The following is a 10,000-nucleotide window of genomic DNA, read 5'->3' on the forward strand; positions in this document are numbered from 1 at the left end:
GCTGGCACACCTTGTCACAGATGATAATTTATGCGTGTGCGCCGTTAGTTCGCTACTGTTCCCAATATCGAGTTGGTTTACACTGCCGAGGACTTTTACATTGTCTGCGGTTTTTAAGGAATTTCAAGAGTGAGCTCCCAATTTAAAATAATTAAAAGTAAACCTTTGAGGAATCTCTCTTCTGAATGGGAAACTTCACTTTTGGAGTTTTAATTAGTACGGCACAGGGTCAGCATCAGCGCCAGAGCAGATAAAACAATTGATTTTGGCCACTCGTATCAAATCTTTGCGATCAACATCAGTTCCCTTTACTTAACATAAGTCGAAACTTAATCAAAGGAGAGTAGGGATATGAATCATCTGTTGCTCCTTTTTCTTTCATTGTAGTGCGAATAAAGCAGCACTTCTGACGTATATACTTCAGCAATGTTACGCTAACCCGAAAAATCATACGCGAAAGACGGGTAATGAACGAAGAAGGGGAAGAAGAAGAAGGATAATGAACGTCAAAACACAGCAACACTCACCAAGGCAGAGCCAGCACGTGGGGCACGTCAGCGTGGAGCCTAGGGAGTGAACTGCCGTCTCTCCTTTCTGAAACACAGTAATAGGATGTGTTAAGAGATTATACTCCACCACTACAAGTTTGTTACGGATATCATAAAGCTAGCAAGCAACCAACCCGGCGTGTGTGGAGGGGGGAAGCTGGGGCGTGCGTGTGCGTGTGTGCGTGTGCGTGTGTGTGTGTGTGTGTGTGTGTGTGTGTGTGTGTGTGTGTGTGTGTGTGAAGTTCATATTTGTCTGCAGTAAGTGGACGGGATGTCGTCTCCGCGGGGCATAAACCCAGGCCGTTACATCCGAAGCCACTCGCAAATGTGTGACGTTACGGAAACATGCCTTTAACTTGCGCTCCCTTATAATAAGTTTCTCCCCGGGGCACTTCACCCCTGCTTGTCATTCCTGAAACCTTCCCGCCGCGCATCACGCTCCTCACTGGGACGAGGAAGGAGGATGGAAAATGAGGAAGGAAGGAAGGAAGAGATAGAAGATCGAGGGAGGAAAGACGAAGAAGGGGAGGGAGATATGAAGAAGGGACGGAGGAAGAAAGAGGGAAGAACGATGGAGAAAAGAAAAGAAAGGGACGGGGAACCACAAAGGAAGGGGGGATAGGGAAGGCACAGTGGAGGAGAGGGAGGGGAAAAGAGAGAGGACAAGCGATGGGGAGAGAGGAAGGGTTGGGGAAGGACAGGAGAGAGGAAATGAGTGAGGAATGGGAGAGGGCAAGGGAAGGGGAAATGAGAAATGGGCAGAGAAGGAACAACGTGAAAAGGCAAAGACAGAGAAAAGACAGAGGAGGGGAGATGAGTCGGGCGGATAGGGAGAAGGGAGATGAGGAGGGGTAACGGCGTGACAGGCGGAGGGGAGGGAGGGAGGGACGGGGGAGGATAGGGTGGGAAAGGCAGACTCCTGAAGGCCCATCCTCCAGTTTTCATAGAAGAGGAGGAACGGCCATAAGATCTAAGCGTTGCCCTCGAAGCAGAGTTTGGGGCAAGTTCCTTCCTGGCTCAAACTCGTCTCCGGGACATTTACTTGTTGCATAACGTACCAAGTTGAAAATTACGACGGCAAGACACGTCCAGCGCAATGTCCTATTACCATCTCCGAGGAGACGCCACGCAGAGTGTACTGAGTAGTCTAGAGTGAGGGGTACTCAGAAGCGGCAGTGACAAGTACTCTTACACCCTTGGGCGACTCTCCGTGCACAGGGAAACGGCGGTGGATATTCAGAGATGCTAAAATATCCGAGTTGAAATGGACGTGGAGTGGGTCGAGGATCAAAACCGTTGGGAAAGTTTCGACAGGATGGCCTGCGGGGCTGTATACGGTGGCTCAGGGACAAGGAAGACAGACAGACAGATAGACAGACACAGACAGACAGATACAGACACATAAATAGATAGAGACAGACAGAGACAGATAAAGAGAGAACGTCGCTTCAAACTCCGACAAAAAGGCAGGTTGACCATTTTGCAAGAAGCTCCCGTCTGCCCGCTCGGGAAAGTCAAGATCAAGTAATGATGTTTATCTCGTCTCGTCTCTCTGTCTCTTGCGCCAATCCTTACCTTCCCCCCCCCCACCCCCCACCCCCGTCCCTTGAGACATGGCAGCTGCTCCTCACCTCCCGCCTCCTGTTGTGATGGCCCTCCTATGCTCGGCACTTAACTTGTTTTCAGCCGTGCGCAAGAAAGTTACGTTTTTACCTGCGAGGAATTCAAAACACACTTCCTCGCGCTAAACGGGCGGGGAGAAGTTTGAAGTGGAGATTCAATGGTCGACTTTTTATCTCGATCTTTTGTTTTTGTCCTCGTCACTGTCTGGTGTGTGTGTGTGTGTGTGTGTGTGTGTGTGTGTGTGTGTGTTACGTTTCCGCATATCTTAACTGCTTATCTACAGAACAATGCGTATACTTGAAACGTATGTATACATGCACACGTTTACTGTAAATGAGCTCGGCGCCTCTAAGGAAGATAAGGAATGAGAAATACTCGTGTTAGGAAATATTACTTCATGCACCACATTCCCGAACACGATTAACTCAAACACGGCGCGGCGGGCGAGCGCTGAGCAACGATCGTGAGAAGAAATCGATGCCAACGTGATGAAAAGCCTCAATTTACCTGGCCGGGAAATTGCGCCGTGGACGTTTGGACGCTAGCAAGTTAGTTTCCCCTCGTAGCAAGTAGGTGGCGGTGACCAACATCGGAGAGGCAGCCGCACACACGAGCCATGTTGAGACGCCGCCGCTCGTGACAGATTCATAACGTCGATCCGAACCGTCACATCAAAATGCAATAATTTATGTAAATGTAACGGGCGGGTCTCAGTGTTCTCGTGGTAGAATTTTAGTGACATCACATCTGGAGACATCATACAGCGTATTTTCGGGTCTCCTTAGTACATAAGTATACATAAGTAGCGGTTACATGTACATAGAAGGTATAGGTTGTAAAGGCTGAGCAAAATGCGTTGCGCAGCGTGAGAGGGGTTTGGGGAGTGAGCCTCAGAACACTGCGGCAAGACGACAGATCAGAGCAAGCAAGAACTTCTGATGTTCGAAAAGTTCATTAAGAGCAAAGTAAACAGTCCCGCCACCAGACAAAGCACTTTCGGCAGGGCATATCTCGTGATGCATGAACTTGTCACTCATGTTGCCACGTCGACTATGGTGACAATATTGCAAACCAGCTGGGCGGCAGAAGCTGGCTTGCAGATACCGTCAGTGTTTTCTTTTATTTGCCAGACGCTGCGGAAAATGTTATCTCTTCTCATTGTTTCAAAATAAATGACGTGTGCAAGAGCGTTACGATAAGCGCTGCCTTGGGTCTAGTCACATTGGTGGCCACTCCAAGGAATGAACACAGGGACGCAGGCCACTTGAGACTGCTGCATTTGCCGTGATGTTCCTGATTCCCTACTTCACTGGAGCTTAGAGCGGGTGGGAGCTGATGGAAAGACGCCACGAGACTGCGGTGCTGGGAAAGCGGTAGCAACAACGTATGAGCAACGGTGAAAGCTGCCGATATATAATAAAATTAGATGTATAAAAGAAAAACTCTGCAACGAGGAAGAACAGCGATTAAGTGAGGGGTAGCAATAAAAAAAACAATAATACAACCATTAGTGTTGCTTGAGATTAGTGATGCATGTGCGCGAGAGGCCCCCGGCTCGTTCGTCCTACGCATGTCGCCACTTATACTGACATTCCCTGAGTTACTGCTACGCCGGCGGTCACCACGCGAAGTCGATGACGCATTATCTTACTGAATGTATTAGTGAAACGCTGGTTCCCTTATAATGGGGCTGATGAAAGGAAATAACATGTGAATTAAATAACCCGTTTGGGGAACAGTTCTCACAATGAAAATACGTTTGTGCATACTTTTTTTGTAGTGCTTTCCGTTTTTCGCTAATACTGCACATTGAAAACGTTTATACAACAAACGAACTTCAACATTTCCCGTAAACAAAAAAAGGGTTACTATTCCTCATTCTTGCTTGTATCAACCAAATTTAAACGCAGCATTTTCTTACTGTGCGCTGATATGGGATGACTGGGCGTGACGGAGGCGGGAGGAGAGGGGGACGGACTCATGAACAGAGCAGCGGTGAAAGCAAGTCGAGGGTACGCTCTTCCCACTAAATTATAGGAACGCCACTCGGACGCGGCCTTTGTTCACTGGATAATGTATGGACACTCGGAGGAAAGAATCACGGGACTTGACTGAGGGGTCCGCGCCGAAAAAGAAACAAAAAATAAGCGCCATACATTATCCACGGTGAGCCAGCCAAGCAGTCACTTCCCTCCCTTGACACGGGTTGTAGGAAGGGGATTGTGTGAGTCTTTGTCCTGTGTTTGAGGTTGTGGTGAAGGCTGCGTTGCTAACAATCACAGCCATACAATAGAAGAGCTTGGCCAACTTGATCATATCACCACGTCGTAACCAAAAAGAGATGCGCGTTATTTACATTAATGCTGATACAATAGTGTTTTTTTGTGCTTTAGGTATGGTAGTGATCTCAATACTTTCAGCACCAAAAAACACATAATTGTATCAGAATCAATATAAATTTCGAGCGGGTCTTTTGGTAACCTGACGCCTGTGATCAAGTTTGCCAGACTCTTTTATTCTATGTCTCTGGTAACAATGGCAATGATGATAATCACGTTGAACTATAAGGAGAGTGAAACAGAACACGATACAGAAAATAGGAGGCAAAGCAAATAGTGGCGCTGGAGAAATTGGATAAATAAATAGGATAAAGAATAGGAGAATGAAAACTAGGATGGATAAAGGAATAAAGAGTAGGATAAAGAATAGGATAAAAAATAAAGAATGGGATAAAGGAGACGATGAAAAAGAGAAGGCAAAGCAAAGAGTGAAGCCGAAGGGAATGTAAAAATACATATCCACGTGCATTTAATCATTACATCACTCTCCGGGGTGAAACGTAGTGCGATACCTAGTGATTTTTTTTTTTATCTGGCATGTGAAATAAAAAGCCGAGGCAGCATGTTCACTTATTCAAATGTAAAGCCTGATTCAGACACGTGACTAATGAATTAAGAGAATGAGAGTAAGTGACGAGGAGGAAATTAAACAGCAAGTGAACAAAAAAAGTTGAAATTAGGCAAATGTGCAGCGCAATGAAGGAAACTTTTTACTCTTGTGGCATAATGAATGAATGAAGAGCAGTGAACATTTCGCGTTGGCCGTGGAAGCGAAGGGTATGTGAAGCGCGCCACCCGGACAGCGAGTTAACCTTCCAGTGAACTGACTCACCGAGCACAGTGGACACCTTTAAAAGCATCATATTTATTCGCTTGCTGAGTAATAATACCGATACCAACAACAAACACAACAATAACTATAATGATACCACACACTGAACACCTTTTTAAATATCACCCTTGTTCGCTAGCTGAATAATTATAAGAAAGCTAACATCAACCACTACAGTAACAATGATAATACGAAAAAAGGAAATAATAATAATTCTGAGATCACAAATAACAAACGAACACGCTGCACCGTCTCTCATACGTTATTTCACATTATTTACCCCTTATCACCTTTTAATTAGTGTGTGTGTGTGTGTGTGTGTGTGTGTGTGGGTGGGTGGGTGTGTGCACGAGCGCGCCCAAGGAGGTGACGGCAGCTTTAAGAGGATGGCCACCAGACGTCTGGGATAGGGGTCAGAGTGAGGGTCTCGTGTTTGTCCATGCATACCGCCCTGAATTATCATCCTCGCTCCGTCATCCCCTATCACTGGCGGGTTGTCTTACTCCCCGCATGCATAGACTCTTACACCCACGTCCCACCCAGGTCCCTCTGCTACGTCTTCTTTTGGCGAGGAAATGTTTCATCGTACTATGGAAATGAGAGTGAGGGTGGTGAGCTATTTCCGTTAATGTGAGGAATAGACTCCCTCACGTCCCATCCCAGCTTCTCTCTTTTTTTCCCGGATGAATTCTTTGAAGAGGGGAAGCTGCCCCGGAGGCCTGGTTCCATGCTTCCGTCCCTTCCTTCTGCACCCTCTCGTTCCCTCGCCTGCTCAAAGGAAGGGAGGGCGTGTCAAGGTGAGCCATCATGTGCTATTCCTCAATACCCCGAGATTGTATTGGCGAGAAAGGGGCGTTTGAAGCCCTATGATGGATGACGGGCTTTCCTGCAGCGCCCAAGGATTGTATTTGTGAGGAAGGGGTGTTTGAAGGTGTATGACAGGCTTCTATGCAATAACTTAGATTCGTATTAATGAGGGAGAAGTGTAAACGTCTCCAGAGTGAATGAAATGCTATCGTTCAAAGATCAGTTCGGATTAGCAAGGGAGGGACTGGAAAAGGTGTACGGTGGTCTGATCTCTCGCAACACCACGGTTTTGCTATAGTGAGCGAGAGGTGTGTGAAGGTGTGCGATGGATAACCCGTCTTATACAATCCCCTTAAAACAGTACAAAGAAAGGAAGGGTGTGGTCCTCCCGAAATTGACCCCTTTCGGCCATCTCTTTGGATTCTTTTTGGGAGCAGCGAGTAGCGGGCTTTTTTTTTTTATTACTGTTTCCTTTTTTGTGTGCCCTTGAGCTGTCTCCTTTGTTGTAAAAAAAATAATATGAAGATTGAAATGCCTCCCCGCAACACTCTCAAACTGTATTACTGAGAGGAGTGTGGGAGGGTTTGTGGTGATCTTTCCAACTACATAAGGATCCTAATACTGAAGAAGAGGTTAGTCAGGATAGATAGCGTTTGGTCTACTCTACTGAAACACCCCGGGACTCCAGCAGAAAAAAACAAGTATTTCCCCTGTGGCTGCACCTACTCGCTAAGAACACCCACTAATTCAGGCGGAAACTCATCATGGTATATTCTCTTGTGACGTATAATCATTGACGAGGAATTGTTGAGAAAGTGTGATAATCGTCAACATCAGCAGAGGGTACTCACATGGCCCTCCCTTCAACTAAAGACTCGAGGTGGTTGTCCTGGGGGAGTGCAAGGAGCCTCCCCACAGACACTCTTCCCGCCCTTAAAAACGTTCATTCCAGGATTAATCAATTTACAACACCCACAGGCCCCTCCAGCGTTCCCTTGAGCCCCTCCCAGACTCCCAGACGCGTAAAACTCAATTACTCCGGTTGAGAAGAGAGAAGATGGGACAAAGCTGTTTAGACGTGCTGCAGACTGGAAGACAGGCCTCGAGGGATTTTCTGTTCTTAAAAAAATAATATCCTTCTTATTGTAAGGTAGCCGTTCCGTGGTTAGCGTCGTAGTTGCGGCTTTGTACGGGAGAGGACACAAGGGTTGATATTCTAAGACACTTTCGCTTCTCACATCAACTATTTATAAAGGTCAAAGAGGGGGTCATTCGGGTTCTAATGGGTGTTCTTGGGCGCCGAAATGTTTTGTAATACGACCCAAGGAAATTTCAACTCTGGCATTTATCTTAGTTTCAGATATTTAGGTACACACACACACACACACACACACACACACACACACACACACACACACACACACACACACTTTTACGTTTTTCTCCTCTTTTCCGAACACCCACTCGATTATAATCCGCATCAAAATGGAGTTGGTAACGGCCATCGACATATTTCTCCAAGATTAATAGTTCCCCTTTATCATACCCTGACACTTGAATGCCTTCGTTTCAAAAATGTGCACTACAATCAGGCCAAGAAACACGCTCATTCATCATTCCAAGGTAGTTCACTAAAAAGTCTTCATGCTGGTGGTGGTGGTGGTGGGGGTGGCAGCACTGCATTCTGTTGGTTGAAACTTCACACCCTGGATACCAACTTATTTAGGCCAACAAATCAGTAAATCAATACACTGTTGCGTCACCGATAATTCAACGCCCACAGCCTCACAGCCCCACCACGACCCTAATCCCGAAGGCCCGAATATTTTCCATTTTAGTAGGCAGAGACAGACAAACGATTCCATACACCCATACACTCCGCAGCCTCAAAACGACCTCTCCATGCACCCCAAGGTAGAGAGGCAGCAATTTCGAGTCCGGAGAGTTGTCTGTCACTCCCCGAGCTGCTGCATTCACCTATGCACTGAAGCCCTAATGTCATCGGGACTATTATTTAGCTTTTTTTCTAATTATGAAACGTTTGTCTCTTTCATGCGCAGGACCATAAATCCCTTCGTTTGTAATAATGGGTTTCTGAGGCTCCATTAAACACAAGTTGCAATGGTATTAACGAAAGACAGTTGTTGGGAATCTTGAACGCGCCACCCTCGGTATATAAGTTTCCAAAAGCTCTCCCTCGACCTTTGAATTTTTAAGGTTCCGACTTTGATTTCAGAACCACCGTTCTGTGAAAACGAATAATTCTTATACAGATAAAGTGTAACAAACTATTCTAGAGGGGTTTCCAACTTCATAACACGAAAAAAAAGTAACAAAAGACTGCTAAAACGACATTTACTTCAGTTCCTTAGCATCACCGTCACTCCCAGGGCTACTTTGCTATTCTGCCAGCCTTTCCATTTCCACTTTCGAGACAGAAATATCCCTGGGTTTTGGTTTAAAAGGAAATCGTCAACAAGTATTTTTATGATTTGAGATGCTGTGTTACTAAAATTCAAACAGCCACGAAGCACCAACATATCGTCGTGTTGTCAGTATGATTTCTATATTGTACGAAATGCAATTCTATGCATCTAATCCTGTGCAAGCAGTTATTTTTTTATGTATCATACAGATTGCAGACCAGATAGGATTCCCTATTCACTCAGCAACAACAACAGCAACAGGACCATTCAATCAGCAAAAACAACAGCAACAGGGCCATTCACTCAGCAAAAACAACAGCAACAGGGCCATTCACTCAGCAAAAACAACAGCAACAGGGCCATTCACTCAGCAAAAACAACAGCAACAGGACCATTCACTCACCAAAAACAACAACAACAGGACCATTCAATCAAAACAACAGCAACAGGGCCATTCACTCAGCAAAAACAACAGCAACAGGGCCATTCACTCAGCAAAAACAACAGCAACAGGGCCATTCACTCAGCAAAAACAACAGCAACAGGGCCATTCACTCAGCAAAAACAACAGCAACAGGGCCATTCACTCAGCAAAAACAACAGCAACAGGGCCATTCACTCAGCAAAAACAACAGCAACAGGACCATTCACTCAGCAACAACAACAGCAAAAGGACCATTCTATTGAGGCACTCGGCAACAACAACAGCAACAGGGCCATTCACTCAGCAACAACAACAGCAACAGGACCATTCTATTGAGGCACTCAGCAAAAACAGCAGCAACAGGGCCCATTCACTCAGCAAAAACAACAGCAACAGGGCCATTCACTCAGCAAAAACAACAGCAACAGGACCATTCACTCAGCAACAACAACAGCAAAAGCACCAGTCTATTGAGGCACTCGGCAACAACAACAGCAACAGGGCCATTCACTCAGCAACAACAACAGCAACAGGACCATTCTATTGAGGCACTCAGCAAAAACAGCAGCAACAGGGCCCATTCACTCAGCAAAAACAACAGCAACAAGACCATTCATTGAGGCGCTCAGCAAAAACAACAGCAACAGGGACATTCACTCAGCAAAAACAACAGCAACAGGACCATTCATTGAGGCACTCAGCAACAACAGCAACAGGACCATTCACTCAGCAACAACAACAGCAACAGGACCATTCTATTGAGGCACTCAGCAAAAACAACAGCAACAGGGACATTCACTCAGCAAAAACAACAGCAACAAGACCATTCATTGAGGCGCTCAGCAAAAACAACAGCAACAGGGACATTCACTCAGCAAAAACAACAGCAACAGGACCATTCATTGAGGCACTCAGCAACAACAGCAACAGGACCATTCATTCAGCAACAACAACAGCAAAAGGACCATTCTATTGAGGCACTCGGCAACAACAACAGCAAC

The 10,000-nt window shown here is 46.0% G+C and overlaps 1 long non-coding RNA gene across 1 annotated transcript in view; it reads right to left on the bottom strand.

Moving 5' to 3' along the window:
* Positions 1–535: 535 nt before the first annotated feature.
* LOC126998521 (uncharacterized) overlaps positions 536–10,000 on the bottom strand; it is a 100,957-nt gene continuing 91,492 nt past the window's right edge. The window contains exon 5 of the long non-coding RNA XR_007752911.1: positions 536–594. This is a non-coding gene — a long non-coding RNA (uncharacterized LOC126998521). The remainder of the gene's footprint in view (positions 595–10,000) is intronic.

Source organism: Eriocheir sinensis, chromosome 14, assembly GCF_024679095.1.
Source record: "Eriocheir sinensis breed Jianghai 21 chromosome 14, ASM2467909v1, whole genome shotgun sequence".
NCBI lineage: Eukaryota > Metazoa > Arthropoda > Malacostraca > Decapoda > Varunidae > Eriocheir > Eriocheir sinensis.